This window comes from Myotis yumanensis, unplaced genomic scaffold (genome assembly GCF_028538775.1).
Source record: "Myotis yumanensis isolate MYYU_CA2020_CCGP unplaced genomic scaffold, mMyoYum1.0.hap1 SCAF_14, whole genome shotgun sequence".
NCBI classification, from domain to species: Eukaryota; Metazoa; Chordata; class Mammalia; order Chiroptera; family Vespertilionidae; genus Myotis; species Myotis yumanensis.
Window position 1 is genome coordinate 49989311 of NW_027223765.1, and position 12271 is coordinate 50001581.

The 12271-nt window shown below is 49.8% G+C and overlaps 1 protein-coding gene across 3 annotated transcripts in view; it reads right to left on the reverse strand.

Moving 5' to 3' along the window:
• The window catches only part of PRICKLE2 (prickle planar cell polarity protein 2), a 319261-nt gene that overhangs the window by 7630 nt on the left and 299360 nt on the right, over positions 1 to 12271 (reverse strand). The window lies entirely within an intron of this gene.

Below are 12271 nucleotides of genomic sequence, written 5' to 3' on the forward strand. Positions count from 1 at the left end.
TGCCCGTCATAAAGCAGCAATCTAAAGAGAAACTTAAGAATGGACCAGGTGGCAAAATCCCATCATTTCTCACTCATTATCTATCTATCTATCTATCTATCTATCTATCTACCTACCTACCTACCTACCTATCTATCTATTGACTTCAGAGAGGGAGAGATAGAAACATCAATGCTGAGAGGGAATCATTGATCGGCTGCCTCCTGCATGCTCCCTACTGGGGATCAAGCCCACAACCTGGGCATGTGCCCTGACCAGGAATCGAACCGTGACCTCCTGGTTCATAGGTTGATGCTAAACTATTGAGCCACACAGGCTGGGCTCATTATCTATCTATTGAAAGGATCAGCCATTATGCCTTTTCTGGTCACAGACAACATGTCTTTGGATTGCTAAGGCCCATTATGACCCTACCATGATTACTCCTCCTCATTTACTGAGGCTAACAACTTGCTTCTGCTCCCTGATAAATGAATATTATGAGCATTTTGAAAAACTGCTTATCAATATCTACTAAAGCCACACACACACACACACACTGTGAAAAGGCTGCTTTGAATGTGTCCTTTTTTATGGACTTACTCATTTCTGTTGGGTATAGGAGATTCTATGACTTTCCATCACGACTTCTGATTACATATCCAACAGAAATCCACTTATGAGTCTAAAAAGTGCACAAGGGTATTCAGAGAAGCTTTCTTTAGAAGAGCCCAGAACAAGAAACAACTCAATCTTTCATTAACAGGAAAAGGATAAATAAATTGTGGTACTTTCTAGCCTTCCCATTAAAAGGGCTAGGACTCTGGAGAAATGGCCAATTCTAGGACAGGAGAAGGGAAGGGAAGAGATGAGTCTGGAACATCATGTTATGCCAAACAGTAAGGAAGTGTTAGAGATAAAAAGTGATGGGAGTTTGTCAGAAGGACACAGGGCCAACTTCAAGGGTTGCCACTAGCCAAAGCTGAGCAACTTGAACATTATAAATTTAAAACAGTAATGACTTATAAACCACTGAACAAACAGGAACACATAAGTCCACACTGACAACAGATAAAAGCATCAATAAAGAAAAGGGGGAAGGAGTGGGCTCTTGTATACAGAATGCTCCAAGGGAGTGCAGACAGGAGTGCTGGGTTTGTAACCATCCCCTGTAAAGGCTGGTTCATGCAAGAGAAAGTATGCTAAGTTTCGGGGGAGAATTTGATGGGGGTGGCAGGTTATTTCCGTGTTAGTAAGTGTCTCCCCCCATATTGCTTATTACCTGTAAGGGGAACTTTAGTAACTATGCAGTGGAGATCAAACTTAACATCACTGACGAGGTGCAACTGGACTTCATGTGCCTCTAAATAGGATGTTCTAAGAGGCACACACTATGACTTACACAGTGTTCCAGTCAAGAATACATATCCTGGCCCTGACCGGTTTGGCTCAGTGGATAGAGCGTCAGCCTGCAGACTGAAAGGTCCCAGGTTCTATTCCGGTCAAGGGCATGTACCTTGGTTGTGGGCACATCCCCAGTAGGAGGTGTGCAGGAGGCGGCTGATCGATGTTTCTCTCTCATCGATGTTTCTAACTCTCTATCCCTCTGCCTTCCTCTCTGTAAAAAATCAATAAAATATATTACAAAAAAAAGAATACATATCCTGGATGAATTCAGAAGTACGATTAGACAAACATCCAAAGGAGGAATGTTCTATTAAGAAGAAAATAGATTGTATTCTTTACAAAATTCAGTATCAGCAAGACTAAGAAAGGTTTTCTAGACCGAAGGATACTAAGGAACCATGGCAGACACTGCCTGAGCCTGGACTGGAAACTGTTCTGCAGCAAAGATATATGCTATAAAGGATGACTGCTGATCAACTGACAAAAACTGGGACATCGGCAATGATAAGTGTATTGTGGTACACTAATTGTGGTTAGTGGATAGTTATGATAGTGTTGGAGACGATCCTTATTCTTGGGAAATACACGTGGAAGTCACAGTGGCAAATGGCCAAGGTGAATGCAACTTGCTCTCCAACAGTCCAAAAATAAATTGTGTGTGGGCAAGAGAGAGAAAATGATTTTTAAAATGGAGCAAAATATTAACAGTAGATGACTCTAGGTAAAGAACATACTGTGTCTATTATTTGTCCAATTTCTGCAACTTTTCACTAAGTTCAAAATTATCTATGTATATATATAAAAGCCAAGCAACCTGAACAACCAGAATGATCGGTCGCTATGACGTGCACTGCGGCCAGCCAACTGGCCCTATTGGGAGCAGGGACAGCCGGCCAACCTCCCACAGCCCCTTCCCCCGGCCAGCCCGGTCCCCAATGGGGCAGGTGGTCGGACCCCACCTGTGCACAAATTCGTGCTTCGGGCCTCTAGCTTCTTTAAAATTGTGGTATATTTATGTGACACAGTGGTTTTCAATTCCAAGGGAAATTACGGGGCTTGGGAGGTGCTACTTGCCCCTACTGGGTAGACGCTAGAGAGATGCTGCTAAATACCCTACACTGCACAGGGCAGTCCCCACAAGAAAGAATTTTCCAGCTCACAATGTCAGTAATGCCACAGCTGAGAAACCATGACACTAGGGGATACTACATATCAATAGAATGAATGACTACACCCACCAATATTGATGAATCCCACAGGAATTGAGACAAAAAAAGAGAATGCAGTGTATGATTCCATTTATATGAAGTTCAAGATCAGGCTAAGGCTATCTATGGTGACAGAGGTCAGAATAGTGGGGGGAGGGGGGGAGGAAAATAAGGGGAACCCCAAGGGCACTGAAAATGTTCTGTATCTAGATCTGGGTGGTGGTTATAAAAGGACAGGCATATGTAAAATTTTCTGAGGTGTAATTTTAACACTTGTTCGCTTTACCTTATGTAAGTTATACTTAAAGCAATGCTCTCATTAAAGAGCCAAATTTAAATGTCGGATATGTCTGTTAAGAAAGTATCATGGCTCAGCCAGTGTGGCTCAGAGGTTGAGTGTCAATCCAGGAACCAGGAAGTCACGGTTCCATTCCTGGTTAGAGCACATGCCCGGTTGCAGGCTCAATCACCCAGTAGGGGGCAAGCAGGAGGCAGCTGATCCAAGTTTCTCTCTCATCATTGGTGTTTCTATCTCTCTGTCTGAAATCGATAACATATTAAAACAAGAAAGTATTCTGACAAACACACCGTCCAGTCATCCATCTATTTTTTATTTCATTACTGGAGTAACTGTCAGGCAAGAGGAGGTGAGTCCGCCAACTCCCGCTTCCCCAGCTGCTTAGCTCTGGCGTACACATCACCATCGCTCCCAGAACCTTCCCCATCTGAAGGCGGAGAGAAGAGGTAGAAACCTGAGATGATAATGAGTCCTGTGAGTGGATCAACTTCAGTAAGGAGAGAAAATCTTCAAAGATCGCATGTAGGAGCAAAAGCTCTACAGGCAGGCGCACTGATCTCTGCGCAGCTGTCTACTCACGCTCTGGCGTGGAATTAGGCTCAGCATTAACAATCTAGCAAATACTACACATTCCCAGACATGCTGTTCTCCTGAACCCGTCTTCTATACACTCTGAAGTCAAGCACTTGTGAGAACGTCCTGCGGCTGCAGAGATTCAGGTCTCACTGAGGAGGTAACAGTGGAGACAGGCAGTGTCAGTTCCTCTGGAGGGTGCTGCCCTCCCCTCTATGGGCCTGTGTCCTGGGACTTGGGGATGCCCTTAGCCCACCCGCTCTGGAAGAACAGGGGGCCCGTGCGCAAGGCCAGGGCCCACTCAGTGTTACCTACACCTAAGCTCTTCCCCCAGCGGTTGTGTGGTGAAATTGGAAATGCTACCTGCTCTGTCTGTTCTCATTTATTAACTCAGAACTTTTTTTAGGGGCTTCTTGCACACAGGGCATGAATAAAATGGCCGATAGGCGAGCAATAATTGTGTACTTGCTTCTCAACAGGGTGGCTCTGTGGCAAAACCCAGAGTCCTTATGCGGAACGCAAGGCCCTCTGTCGCCCCACAACCACTGGCTAAACGGTGCTCCTCGTTCCCCCTGTTCAGCCTCACTTACACTCTCCCTCCTCCTCCAGCCCCTTTGAAAACTCTCCCTTTTGCAAAGCTGACTTCCTCTAACCAAGGGCCTCAGGTAAATGTCACCTCTTCCATGGTGCCTGCCGAGCTCGCTCTTTCTAAAGTAGTGAGGTTGTTCCCCACCACCCAGTCTCGCTGCAGTACCTGACCCTTCGGAAGGCCGCGGTCCTGACTTACTTTCCTCAGTGTGTGTGTATGTCTGCAGCTGAATGAATGCCCGTGGGAAAGGGGTCTTTTTCTCGTGCTCACTGCACTTTCCTGGCAGCACACTGGTGCTCAGGAAATATTTGTGGAGTTGAGATCAATGACCCCTCACACTACCCACCGCCAGGAAGAAGCCACCACCCCCTGACCTGGAGTGGACCAGACCTAAGAGCAACGGATTGTGATTCAGATGGTGGGACGCCAACCGAGAGGAACAAAACACCACCGCCGCACCTGTCAATCTCACTGTCAGCCGCGGTTCATCGCACGGCCCACCGTCTGGGGCTTCTCCAATTTTAAAGTTGAAGAACACGTGATTTATAGTTAGCTCCTCCATCTACAAAAAATGTTTTGTCTCAGTAATCAAAGCTCTGGAGCTCTGTTTAAGTGAAAAGGTGCCACGGCCCCAAGATGGAACTGGAGTATCACAGTTCACCCCTCACTTTGCTAAACACCCCTTCCTCTCTCTCGCTCTGAGCACAAGTGGAGAGAGAGCCACTTCCTGGCTGGGTGACTCGGGCAGCTTTTGAACCTCTTGAGATGCATCTGCAAAATGGGCACAACAGCAGCATCGGAGATTGAAAACTGTCGTGGTTATTAGATGAGGAGATACGGACCTTCCCTTTTTGAGACCCATCACAGCTGTAATGTATCTGTACAGTTTTTATTTCCTTTCCGTCTACTTGGCTAGTCCATAAGCCGCAAGGGGGCAGGGGCTGGCTCCTGCTTGCTAGCCCCCATTCCTGGATTCACTATGCAGGAAGGAAGTGTGCAGGGCCTTAAAGTCCTCAGCAAAAGACAGCATGTCCCAAGAATTTTACACCAAATACTTGATGAATGCACGATGACAGGGATGAACGAATCTGAGAAACACGACCCACACAGGCCCCCACACATGGCAATGTTCACCACGGATGAACCACTGTTAAAATAATTTGTGCCTCCAAACTGCAGTCGGGGATTATTCCTCCACCCAGATGAAACTCAACTCTTTATTCCATTTGTCAAAACGCTGCAAATCAATAGAGTCCAACCAAATGGGGCTCCCAAATGCCACTCTGTGATCCTGTAATGAATGCACGTTTCTTTCCCCGCTGCCTGCGCCACGATGGGTGTGTGCGAGCGTGTACTAGTATGTGTGCAGCAGCACAGGGTTGCCGGGGACGTGGAGACTGCGAACCCAGTTCCCCAGAGAGCTCTGGCTGCAGCCCACAGTCTGACCGCCTTATCGGGGTCCCCGCAGAATATCCCCCGGCAGCGTGAACACAGATGCCAGGTGGCTCTCCTCTCAAGTGGAACTCTGTCCTATTAGTAGACAAAGAGGCCTTTTTTCTCTCCAAATAATGCCAGGCTTTGTGCGAGGTGCTAGATGGAGACTGTGGAGTGAAGGCCTAGATTTGATTCATCCTTATCCCAGGGGTCAGTGTGGCCAAAAGCTACACAAATGTCCAGACACCCGTAGAGGCCACAGGCCTCGGCCAACAAGGAGCGGTCAGTATTGCACTCAGCCTGTGACTCTGTGGTTAAACTGTCAGCAGCCAGGGCGCTGTAGCAACAGCAGATTGCGGCCTAACAGTGTCCCCGCCCTGCACACAGGTCTCACAGAAGCCAGGACAGCAAGGAAAATCCAGGCTTTCAAAGGATGCTGTGGTCTGAGGGAAGGGAAAGGCAATTTGTGCCGTGTCCCCTCCCCCCCGTTTGTTCTAAGAGCAGAAGCCAGGAGCTCAAGGCTAGCGAGAAGAATGCACGGACTTAAAGGTACACCTTTCTGTTTCTTGTTTATTTATTCCACTTCTACTCCTCCAAAAACATCAAGAACAAAAAAACAACTGGCATAGGAAGCCGGAGTTGATTTTCTGTCAACTTAAAAGACACACCCACATTTCTGTGCGGTAAGAGAAATGGTACCTGCTCACCTCTGTCCTTTAGACATTAACCACTCACGCTAAGGATTCCGCTCCTTCCACTAAGGGTTCCCTATGGGACTTTGTTTTTGGGGGGCTGAAGCAGAGAGTGGATAAACAGGAACTGTTCAGAATAGGATATTGAGAAATATGGCTCATGGGTCAAGTCCAGCTCCTTAATTGTTTTTGTAAATAAAGTTTTATTGGGACACAACTAAACTATATCCATTCATTTGCACACTGCCTGTGGCTGCCTCTCTGACACAGCGCAGAAGTGAGTAGCTGTGACCGAGACGGTCTGAGCTGCAAAGTGTCAGATATTTGCCATCTGGTCCCTTCTAGGAACAGCCAACCTCTGGTTTAGAACAGGAATGTCTGTGAAGCGTGGGCATCCCCAGAGCCATGACCTCCACACTGCGGGAGTGTCCCAGGCCAACCCAAACATGCCTTTGAGGGACTAGCTTTCTTAAGTGTGTGGGGGCACTTTGATCAAGTCCCTTGGGATCCTTTTTCCAATTAAGTCAATTGATACGATCAGCACCCTGAATTCCAAATTGGCAACAGCTGGAGAGCAGCTGTTGTCTGGGCAGTGGAGTTTAACCACCACATGTTCTTCAGCGACAGGGCATGGAATCGTTCAAACTGAGTATGACAGGGAAGGCTGGGGGCGGGGGTGGAAAGAGCAGATTCTGTAATGATCTGCAATGAATGCACATTGCAGAGAAGGAAAGGAAGGGGGCGACTGTGACCACACGCTAACCCCTTGCTACTCAAAGTGAGGCCTGTGGACCAGCACAGTGACATCTTGCAGGATCCGAATCTGCGTCTGCACCACTCTGGGGGCGCAGTGCCCTCGGGGCTGGAGGAACCTATGCCGATCACAGAGCTTCGAGGAAAATGTCCTTTGCGACTAAGGGTGCTTCTGCTCCGGGAGACCACAGCCTCATACCCTCAGACACTAACTCAGGTCTCTCAGCCTCAGCACCACTGGCATCAGGACAGGATGATTCTCTGTGGGGCTGCCCTCGGCTGTGAAGGATGCTTGGCATCCCTGGCCTCCCCCACTTGTCATAGTAACAAGCTCTGTAGTTGTGATAACTCAGATGTCCCAGGGCATTGCCAAATGTCCTTGGGGGACAAGAGCCACCAATGAGCAGATTGACGCTGAGGCCGCTGCTGAGCCCGGCTGAGGGCTGTGCCCCACTCCATCCCGCAAACACCACCTGGCCTAATCCGGACAGGGCGGGCGCGCCTCTCTAGGGAAGGATGAGTGTGCTCCACTGTTGGGGTGGGCTGTGTCTCCAAAATCAGGGGTTTTCTCCTCAACTCCCCTACAAACCCACCCACAGCCTGCTCTCCCCTCGGTGAGCTTGGAGAGCTCCCTGGTGGAGGCCTGCGCCGCCTGACTTCCCTGCCACAGTGGAGCTTTAAGTCTCTAGCCCTGGATGCATCTTCCCTACTTCCCTGCTCTAGTGTCCAGCCCGCCCAGGGTCCTGTGTGACCATGTGGTTGTACATGTAGTCACACGTCTGCCCTCTGCTCCTGCGATCCCAGGAAGAGCGCTGGCAGCAGCTTCCTTCAGTCAGCGGCCACTGGGAGGGCTGGGAGGGCTGGGAGGGCTGAGGAGTGTGGGTGCTTCTGCTTAAGCCCCACCCCCAGGCTCCGCCCGCCTCTCCCCTCCCCGCCCCCCCCACTCTGGCTCAAGGGAGGATTTCCCGCCCCCCTCCCCACTGCAGGAGACCGGCCCAAACTGAAGATCAGAGTTTTCGCAAGGAGCTGGTTCCTAGGGCCACGGCTGATTCTGGGTTCCCCACCCTAAGGCGTTGTGTTCTAGCTGCACTCGGTCTAGGGACTCGCCTTTAAACCAGGACTAAAATCGCTTCTCTACTGACCCCGTACAATCTCCAGGACGAACCTGGTCGAGGCCAAAACTCGGATCTGTCTGACGGTCTCCCACCTTCTATCACGGAATTGCTCATTCCATCAACTTCCTGGCACATGGTGACCCCAACAAAGACGCAGCGTGAAAGGGAGTGAAGGGACAAACCAGGACACGATGCTTGTAGAAACAGGCAGGTCAATTTCAGCGACTGCTCCCTCTGAGGGCCTATGGCTCTGCTGTTACACAGCCCACTGCTCACTGAAAGGATGCGCAAACACTCCGGCCGCTGAAGCCTGCCCACCCAGCTGTCCTGGGCGCACACCCACCCCACGCTGCTTTCCCCAGTCCACCAGCCGAGTCCACGCAGCCTCCCACCTCTTCCCTCAGGAAACTTTGCTAAAAGGCTGCCCAGGATGCAGAGGGGCAGCCAGGCCCCGACACCGACTTGGCTTCTTCAAAGAGTTTGACGCAGCCCTGCCAGGGCCAGGCTCCGTGGCCTCGGGGGACACCCCACAGGGCGCAGCACCGCGCAGGGAAGATGTGGCCGGCTCAGCACAGACACACCGCAGTCGGGACAGTAGTCACAAGGTGTGGGAAACGCAGGGCTTGGAGAGAGTTTGAGACTGGCTCTACCTTGGCACAGAGTTGGCAAAGAACCGCATTGCTGATCATCAGGGTGAGACCTAGAGGATGCAGAGGAGCCCAGAGAAAGAGAAAGTTCCTGTGCTCTGAGAGTGAGCAGAAGGAGAGAGGCAGGGAGGAGGGCTGGGAAGGGAGTGGGAACCAGAGGGAACTTGTCTAGGCCGAGTGGGTTTGAGAGTGTCCCTCAGGTACTGGCGGGCAGGATGAATGAAGCAGCTGGGACAGCGCAGAGGTGAGGCTGTGCAGCTCACCCTCCAGCCCGGCCTGACAGCTGTGCCTCCTGACAAGGCCCTGAGCCGCACGTGCCTCAGCACCCTCATCTGTAAAGCGGAGATGGTAGAACCTGCTCATTAGGGTGCCGGTGACTGAGCATCCCTTGGGTTAACGCACAGAGTTCAGATGGTGCCGGCGCAGCGAGGTCAGGCGCCATGTCAGTGTCCTTCACCATATGCGTCACCTTTGAACACTTTTCTGTGTGGCGTCATATATGTTGCTAGGCATTCTGTGCAACGTTTAGAGGGGGTAAGAGAGAGCGGGAAGGACTGCAAGGTTGCACAGCAGCTCTGTCAGCGCTCTGCTGCTCCTTCAGTGCTGTGAGCAGGAGGGAAAGGAGGAGGCAGGAGTGCTGGACCAGAGGGCAGGGCAAAGGCCTCAGGGTGGGCCCGGCCTCTGCGTTTCTAACAGCTCCCAGGAGATGCTGATGTTGCTGCCCATAGACCACAAGGGAATGGGGTGCTTTCCTTTAGCTCCCAGATCTGGAGAGAACACCTGGCATTGCTTGTTCCTCATGATGGCATCCAGGAAGTTGTGATCACAGAGGCCATCTAGGGGGCTGTATCTGAGCTGGCACCAGCCCCAGACCTCGGCCCAGGAGCCAGCAAACCTTAGAACGAGAGAAGGAAGTGTGTCCATCCTGTTTTCTCCTTCTTGTCTCAACACCAGAACTGCCACAAACCGATCCCCTGCTTGACAAGGTACCAGCGAAGCCGGGACTTGGGTTCTTGGAAAGCACAGGCATTGACCCGGCCATGGAAACTTGCTCCCAGCTCTGGCTCCTGCCCCAGACGGCTGTGCCCTTCACCCGCCTTCCTGAGGCAGCACGGGCTCGGCCAGGTGCACGGTCCGCACAGATGGAGGAGCAGCTGCTAGGCTGGGAGGAGCTGAGCATCCAGCATCCTCCAAAGGCGATTGCTTTCTCCTCCCACCCTGCACCCCATAGGAACCAGCCTGGGAGGTAAGGAAAGTCTCCAAATTTCCCCTCTGAGTCATGAGAAAATAATTCTGCAGGCCAGTAAGTTTGGCAGCTGCTGAAGGACATTCCAAAACTTTCCACTGCTTCGGCGCAGCAGGAATTTCCAGGAAGAGAACATGCGCTGTTTCCCATGTTTTGACAATAGAACCCCATCCCCAACCAGATCCACCCTGACTCAAAAGGACACATTTTGGGGAATGAATACTGGCTGAACATTGATTCCTATTAGAATCTGAACATATCTGCTTACCACGTCTGTTCCTGTCACTGTGCCAGGGCCACGCCCAGTGAGGCTGGAGCCTTACACAAAATGGGATAATGAATAAAACTGACCCTGACTTTATTTACAAATTTGACATTTTGTTAAACATAGATGTTGGCATGAATTTTGCTTCTTAAAACACTGCATTGAAATATTGCTTATCTTGGCTAATGGGTTTTTCTTTCAATTATGTACCCATGGCGGTGGCCTGACCCTGGTCCTGGTCCCACCAGACAGGGCCCTCACCTGCCGGAAGCCAGTTCCAGTATGTCATAATTGCAAGAGTTTCACCGAAAGGTTGATGGAACTTGGGGACTCAACAAGGGCTGAGTCACATATGTTGTCACCTGTTGGGAATGGCTAAAGGCATTTCCCCAAACCTGAAAAGGGATGATTGCTTGCTGCCAGACAGCTCATGGCATCTTAATCTACATGTTATTGCCTCCTACTGGCCAAACACCTGAACAGCCGTAGGCTAATTGTCCCCATTCTGACAATGGATTCTGTATACAAACCTGACCCTTTGAAGTGTTTATCTCTGCCTCGCCTCAGGACAATTTGTGTTAATAAAAAGCATGGGGTCCTGAGACGAGATCTTAGTTTCTTTAACTAGGCTCCTCTGACCCCCAAATGCCTTTCAAAATTATATTTTGTCTTTGGACTCTCCTTAAGTTACACACAGCCCCTTTTCCAGATTGCTGAACCCTTCTTAACACCGGAACAAGAACCCGGCATTAATGGCGTCATGAACAGGGACTTCCTGAACCCTTGCAGATGCCGAGGAACACTCACCAATACTCACCTCTCACCTTAGTCCAATCTTTAATTTTCATTTGTGAAATCCCACGGACTGTATATTTCCTATAAACTGTGTTTACCATAGTAGTGGGAAAAGTACAGACAGCCCCTGACTTATGATGGCTTGACTTAAGATTCTGCGACTTTACAATGGTGCAAAAGCTATTTGCACTCAGTAGAAACCATACTCCAAACTCTGAGTTTAGATCTTCCCCGGCCTGGTGGTATGTGGTGGGATGTTCTCATGATGCTGGGCAGCAGCAGCTGCGGGCCCAGCTCCCACTCCCGCACGTGATCCTGAGAGGAAACAACCGCACGCTACAGTGAGGTACTAAATGCATTTGGGCTTAACGATATTTTCTTTTTCTGTTTTTAAAAAAAAATATTTTACTGATTTTTTTACAGAGAGGAAAAGAGAGGGATAGAGAGTTAGAAACATCGATGAGAGAAAAACATCGATCAGCTGCCTCCTGCACACCTCTTACTGGGGATGTGACCGCAACCAAGGTACGTGCCCACAACCAAGGTACATGCCCTTGATTGGAATCGAACCTGGGACCCTTCAGTCTGCAGGCCTATGCTCTATCCACTGAGCCAAACCGGTTAGGGCAATATTTTCAACTTATTACAGGTTTACTGGGATGTAACCCCATTGTAAGTCAAGGAGCATCTGTAATTGGCCTGGATAGCAAGGGACCTAGAGTCTCCACTCTCCTGCAAAGATCCCGAATAAATCTTCTCTGCTCTGAGCCTCAGCTCCTCTCCCCTCCAGATTCTCCACCAGAGCCTCTCCCAGCTTCTCCCAGCTGAGAGTCTACATTTTTTGGGGGCGTGGGGGAGGGAATAGAGCAGGGGTGGGCAAACTTTTTGACTGGAGGGCCACAATGGGTTCTTAAACTGGACCGGAGGGCCGGAACAAAAGCATGGATGGAGTGTTTGTGTGAACTAATATAAATTCAAAGTAAACATCGTTACATAAAAGGGTACGGTCTTTTTTTTTTTAGTTTTATTCATTTCAAACGGGCCGGATCCAGCCCGCGGGCCGTAGTTTGCCCACGGCTGGAGTAGAGGGTGGTCTCCCAAATTTTCTTTATTGAGACATACTCGACATATACCATTATATCAGTTTCAGGTTTATAAGACAAAGAGTTGCTATTTGCATATGTTGGAAAATGATCACCACAGCACGCCTACTCAGCATCCATCACCACACACGGTTGCAATATTTGTTCTCTATCTTCTTAGCCACGTT